Source organism: Amblyomma americanum, chromosome 3 (assembly GCF_052857255.1).
Source record: "Amblyomma americanum isolate KBUSLIRL-KWMA chromosome 3, ASM5285725v1, whole genome shotgun sequence".
Taxonomy (NCBI): domain Eukaryota; kingdom Metazoa; phylum Arthropoda; class Arachnida; order Ixodida; family Ixodidae; genus Amblyomma; species Amblyomma americanum.
Window position 1 is genome coordinate 207,037,965 of NC_135499.1, and position 6,317 is coordinate 207,044,281.

General features: G+C 50.1%; 1 long non-coding RNA gene across 1 annotated transcript; it reads right to left on the bottom strand.

The window, feature by feature from the left end:
• Window positions 1-2,011: 2,011 nt before the first annotated feature.
• On the bottom strand, window positions 2,012-4,841 carry LOC144123607 (uncharacterized). The gene is made up of 3 exons (XR_013313119.1): window positions 4,729-4,841; window positions 3,545-3,636; window positions 2,012-2,778 (listed from the first exon to the last, which is right to left on the bottom strand). It is a non-coding gene; the product is annotated as an uncharacterized LOC144123607 (long non-coding RNA).
• Between the last annotated feature and the right edge of the window lie 1,476 nt (window positions 4,842-6,317).

A 6,317-nucleotide genomic window follows, 5' to 3' on the forward strand; every position in this document is an offset into this window, starting at 1 on the left:
AGCCTCTGATTCAGATATTATTCATAACAGATTGTAACTAGCGCAGGACAGGGTTAATTAGAAAGTTACAAAAGAGACCTTTGTTCTGCAGTGGACGTAGTCAGGGTGATGATCGATGATAATGAATTGATGCATGAATGTGTTTTGTGCAACTGATGTGTCACAACTGAGGATTATATGCACATGTTTTCTGTAATATAACGCAGCTGTGAGTGGATCTCTGTCTCATTGCCCGCCCTTGTGGGATGTGTAGTTTCTTTGGTGACTTTAAAGAGTTAAAATGAACAGCCGCCAATACACCCAAAAAAGTTCTTTTGAGATTAAGATACAAGGAGAACCACGCTTCTCTGCTCTTACCTTTAGGAGCACGGAATCTTGCCCACACTGCAAGAATCTGAGAATTCGGCTGTACTTGCCTCCTAATATTCAGTGTATCGGAACTCTGTCGGTGTGTTTGTAGGCAACAATGCCTTTATCTTCGCTGCAACAAATGCTGGCGAGATCAGGCGATGTTCTTTTTTAGGCGATGCCACAGCCACCGAACAAATTGTTGGTATGAATATGACACTGGTAATTGAATGTGAGGATTTATTATGTTTCTTGTAACGATAGGCGACATAGCTGCTGCCAGGTTTTAAACACTGCTTTCGTGCACCTTGCACTCATATGCTTCGGAGAAGGCGGAGAAAAATGTCTATGTTTCGCTAATGTTGCACGAACCTTGATATTAGCAAACGCACCACTCGGTCTGCTCGGTCAGTGAACGTACCAAGACTGGGCGGCACTGTGACCTACTAGGACTATTACAAAATTCACGCATGTCCGCATACAGTACAGCTGTAGAGGAAGTATGAGAGGGAACATGCGAGCGCTTGGCGTCCGCGCTTCGCAAAGCGCTGAAACCGACAGACGACGTGAATGAATGGCTCCAGAGGAATGCTCGTAAAGTGCAGCCGGCCATGCTTTTTGGACATGCGCCTTCGCTGCTGATATTCATCGTCTGTCGGTGGCAGCCCTTCCATGTTCCCTTTCATATTGCTTCTAGTTGTACCAGTCTCCAGTCGTGACGGTGGCTTGGCGCTGACAACTCCTGAACCGGCAGCGTGGCTTGCTGCCGACGCCGGCTCCTCGGCGCTCGGACATTCTTGATATCTGGACACTCCAGCCGCCTCAGCCCTTGAAAACATCGCACTCTCTGTGGGCCTGGGGTCGTTGATAGGCAGGTCTGAGTTCTTTGCGAGATGTCTCCAATGACCGGCCCAAGGTAGCTTTCATTTCGGCTGCTACTAGACCATACCGCTCGCCACCAGTAATCATGGGGTCTGCGTTTACATTACTTTTTTTCCTATTTCTTCATCAGATAGCCCCGAGTTTTTCTGCGGTATAGGTAGGGTCCGGTCACACTATAGGCCGATGCGACGGCGATCGGTGGGCTGATCGGTACGCAAATGCCGTCGCTGACGCACTGGTCTGTCACGCTAGACCGACGACGACGCCAGCTTGATCGACGATCGCGTATCGTAGTATGTTAAAGAGTCAGCTTAGTGGGGACCAGAAGACAGTGGTAGAGGACTAGTTGGTATGACAATCTATAAACTTAATTCTAAAACTTATTGGACCTCATGCTAGCCACGGCAACATACGCGATGTGCGTGCACCAGCGAAGATGTGCTTTCATTCGGTGCCCGCGCATAGAACCGATCGGCGAGGCAAGCGATACGGGCAAAAAACGCCGTCGCCTGGGCCGAGCGAAAGCTTCACGCCCGGTGAGGCGACGGCCGGAAAAACTCCGCTTGTGTACCTGTCGGATAGGTACACAAGCGGATAGGTCCTAACCGTATAAAAAACGAAACAAGCGGCTACATATATCTTCACACTTTGTTACTAGTCAGTTGGGAACTTTTGCTATAGTCTTGAATTTCGGTTGACGATGGACCGCCGGCCCCTTTCGTGACGAGGCCTAGCGAATACGCAGTATATCGTCTTCATGACCACGGGGTTGACCGACGAGACCAGCATGAGCCCAGTGCCACGGCACGAATCCCGCAAGCTTTATTGCGCGCTCGCTTTTATACACAGAAAAGGGGCAACGCCCCTTCCGCTTATCAGCTTGTCGTTTTAAGTCAGACGCGATACGACACATCCTCTTTTGTTGCAGCGAAAGAAAGGAAGTAAACTATGCAGTTATTCACAAATGGACGATGTCAAACTTTTGCGACGTTTGTAACAGAAAGTAACACGCGGAAAAATGAGCACAGCGAACTTAAGAAATCTGTTCAAAGTTCTGGTCGTATTCTAGTCTTCGTGGTGCTCTTGTCTGTCTGCGATCTCCGCGGGGCTGGCGTTGGAGGCACACTGTGCGGCAGGGCAGGTGCTGCTGCGGTGCTGCTACCTGCGTCATTGACGGTCGCACTTGAACTCACGCACTCCGGTTCCCCCACATCGTTGACGTGGCCCAAGTCGAGTCTGAAGTCTTCTCCCGTCGGCAACAGGTGTTTGCGATTGCGCCGAAGGGTCCGCCCCTCCTCCGTCACCACATGGTAGGACCTGGGGTGTGTTGACGATTTCAGGACCTGTGCTTTAGTGGCCCATGTACCCTTTTGGACTCTCACGACGTCTCCTTCGTTGAGCGCTGACAGCGGCCGCGCTCGGGACTGAAGCTGTGCATGCTTGACGACTTTGTGGGCTGGTCCAGATCGGTAGTCGGGCAGGGTTGTCCGTAGTCTGCGGCCCTGGAGGATCTCTGCTGGCGTCTGTCCATCCTCCAAAGGAAAAGTCCTGTAAGCCAAAAGTTCCAGCCAAAAATCCTGCTTCGCTTCGGTAGTTTTCTTCAGCAGCCTCTTTACCACCTGGACACCCTTTTCGGCTAGCCCGTTTGAGCGCGGGAATTTTGGACCGGAGGTGATATGCTTGAAATCATACGCGCGGGAAAACGCGGCAAATGCCCTGCTTGAAAACTGGGGACCGTTGTCAAATAACTTCCAAGGGTATGCCGTAACGAGCGAAAATGGCACTAGTTGCATCAACGACGCTCCTGGCAGAAGTGTCGCGGAGGCATTCCACCTCTGGGAAGTTTGATAAACAATCGTAAACACACAGGTAGGACTTTCCACCGTAGCGAAAAAGGTCGATTCCCACACGGTACCAAGGCTGGTCAGGTACAGTGCGCATCATGGGGGGTTCCTTTGGCTGACTGTAGGCGTATTTTTTGCATATTGCGCAATTCTGAGCTAGCGCCTCAATTTCAATGCCAGGCCAGAAGACGAGATTACGTGCCCTTACATTACACTTGTTGATACCCTGGTGACCTTGGTGAATCCTCTAAAATCTCTCGCCTCATACTACTTGGAATGATGACTTTGCATCCCTTAAGCAGAACACCTTTAACGTGGGAAATTTCGGAAAAGAAGGGTTTCAATGGACCCTCTATTGGTTCATTCATTCTCTAGTTTCTCAGCACGTTTTTAAGGTAACTATCGCTGGCCGCTGCAGTAGCAAGAAGTTTCCATGTTGAGTCAGTAATTAGTGAAGATACCGTACTCACGGTGTGCACCTCTACGTCATCGGTGCTGACGGCATCGCTGCCTGGACTGCTGGAAGCTCGAGACAGCATGTCCGCGAGCACGAGCTGCTCTCCTGGAACGAAGTGCAGGTCGAAATCGTATCTCAGCAATCTCAAGAAGGAGCGCTGCAGCCGCGGTGGCATATCGCCGATAGCTTTTTTATAGATAGCGATCATAGGGCGATGGTCGGTCTCAATGGTCACTTTTCGGCCGTAGACAAAGTGGTTGAATTTTTCACAGCCGCACGTTATGGCCAGGGTTTCTTTCTATTTGGGAGTAGCGTTTTTCTGCATCCGAGAGCTTCCTTGACGCGTACGCGACTGGTTTCCACGTGCCGTTGTGCTTTTGCACAAGTGCGGCACCTACTCCGTCGCATGACGCGTCACATGGAACTTTTGTTTCCCTCGTCGGCTCGAACACTGATAGCAGCGGTTGTTCGCTCCAGGCCTGGCACAGTTGACGCCACTCGTCCGCGTGATTTTGCGTCCAGTCAAACACCGAGTCTTTCTTGGCAATGCTTCTCAAAAGCTTTGTTCTGTCTGCCAGCGCTGGAATAAACTTGCCAAAATAATTCACTACGCCGAGCATTCTTTGCGTGGCTAGTTTATTGCTTGGCTCTGGCATCTGCAGCATGCATTGAACGAGAGAACTGGGCCGGATGCCTTCTGCTGAAATTACGTCGCCTAGAAAGTATTTTTCTCACGCCGACGACGCATTTGGCCGGGTTGAAAGTTAGGCCTGCTCGTTCTGCAGCCTTCAGCACAGACCTCAACCGTTCGTCGTGTTCTTGTCGTGAGGCATCCCACACTGGTATGTCATCGACATAAACTTTCGTTCCTGGCAATGCCTCGAAGACGTCCTTTAAGGTCTTTTGAAATACTTCGGATGCCGACGAGATGCCGAAGAGCAGTCGCAGGAAACGATAGCGGCCAAAAGGTGTTGCGAACGTGCAGATGCTGGAAGTTTCTTCGTGAAGCGGAATTTGATAGAACCCAGAGTTTGCGTCTAAGCGCGTGAACACCTTTGCTCCCGCGAGCTCAGCCACTATGTCGTGGCGTCTAGGCATTTCGTAGTGCTCTCTTTTAATGGACTCGTTTATTCTCCTGGGGTCCATGCGGACACGAACTTTACCGTCCTTCTTGCGTACTATGACGAGAGGGCTTACCCAGTCTGTGGGCTCGGTTACTCTGGCAATGATGCCTCCACGCTCCATGCGCTCCAGCTCCTCTCGTAGCTGCTCTTTCAGGGCCAGTGGCACACGTCGTGCCGGCTGGACGACTGGGCGTGCATTATCAGACAGTTTTAGCTGTGCGTACGCAAAGCGCTACGGCGCTGCGTGTGTTACGCTGTCCGCTCCGAAGTATAGTTTTAGCTGGGCGTGCCGTAGCGTCAGATAGATAGATAGATACTTGAGGCCTTGCCCTTTGTAACGGGTGGGCACCGATGTATGGATGGATGGATGGATGGATGGATACGGCTGAACCCTTTACATCGGGCGGTGGCTCAAGCCACCTAGCCATGTCTTGTGAAACTTTACTCCTGTCTTGCTTTTAGCCACCAATCAGATAACCTTCGCTTGGTTACTTCTAACCTCTTAAAATCCACTTTCCCTTCACTATCCCTAAACCCCAATGCCTTGGGTAAGTCAGCCCCGCTGCCTTCCACTGTAGGGTGAAGCCCTTTACAGAGAAGTATCAAGTGTTCAGCCGTTTCCTCCTCCTCTCCGCACGCAATGCACAAAGTGTCTATCTCCTGGTACCTGACTCTATACGTCTTAGTCCGCAAAACTCCAGTCCTGGCCTCAAACAACAAAGAACTTCCCCTACAATTATCATAGATATTTTCTTTGACAATTTCCTGTTTAAAGGTCCGGTATGTTTCCAGTGCCGATTTCGTCAGCATCCCTGTTTTCCACAAAGCTCTCTCTGTTCCTTTAACCTTTTTCTTAACCGATAAATGCTGATTTGCCCCCTTACTGCTGCCCAGATATTTGCTTGTCAATTTTCTAGTTCGCTTTCTCCATTTCGTGTCAACGTTCTTTATATACAGGTATCTGAAAACTTTCCTAGCCCACCGCTTTTCCTCCATCCTTCTTAATCGTTCCTCAAATGCTATCTTACTGCTAGCCTCTCTGCTCTCGAAAGACGCCCATCCCATATCCCCCTGTACTCCCTGATTTGGTGTATTGCCATGTGCTCCCAAAGCTAACCTCCCTACTCCCCGTTGCCTAATTTCCAGCCTTGCTTGAACATCTGGCCTCATACACAGGACCGCATTCCCGAAGGTCAGGCTAGGGACCATGGATGGATGGATGGATGGATGGATGGATGGATACGGCTGAACCCTTTACATCGGGCGGTGGCTCAAGCCACCTAGCCATGTCTTGTGAAATTTTACTCCTGTCTTGCTTTTAGCCACCAATCAGATAACCTTCGCTTGGTTACTTCTAACCTCTTAAAATCCACTTTCCCTTCACTATCCCTAAACCCCAATGCCTTGGGTAAGTCAGCCCCGCTGCCTTCCACTGTAGGGTGAAGCCCTTTACAGAAAAGTATCAAGTGTTCAGCCGTTTCCTCCTCCTCTCCGCACGCAATGCACAAAGTGTCTATCTCCTGGTACCTGACTCTATACTTCTTAGTCCGCAAAACTCCAGTCCTGGCCTCAAACAACAAAGAACTTCCCCTACAATTATCATAGATATTTTCTTTGACAATTTCCTGTTTAAAGGTCCGGTATGTTTCTAGTGCCGATTTC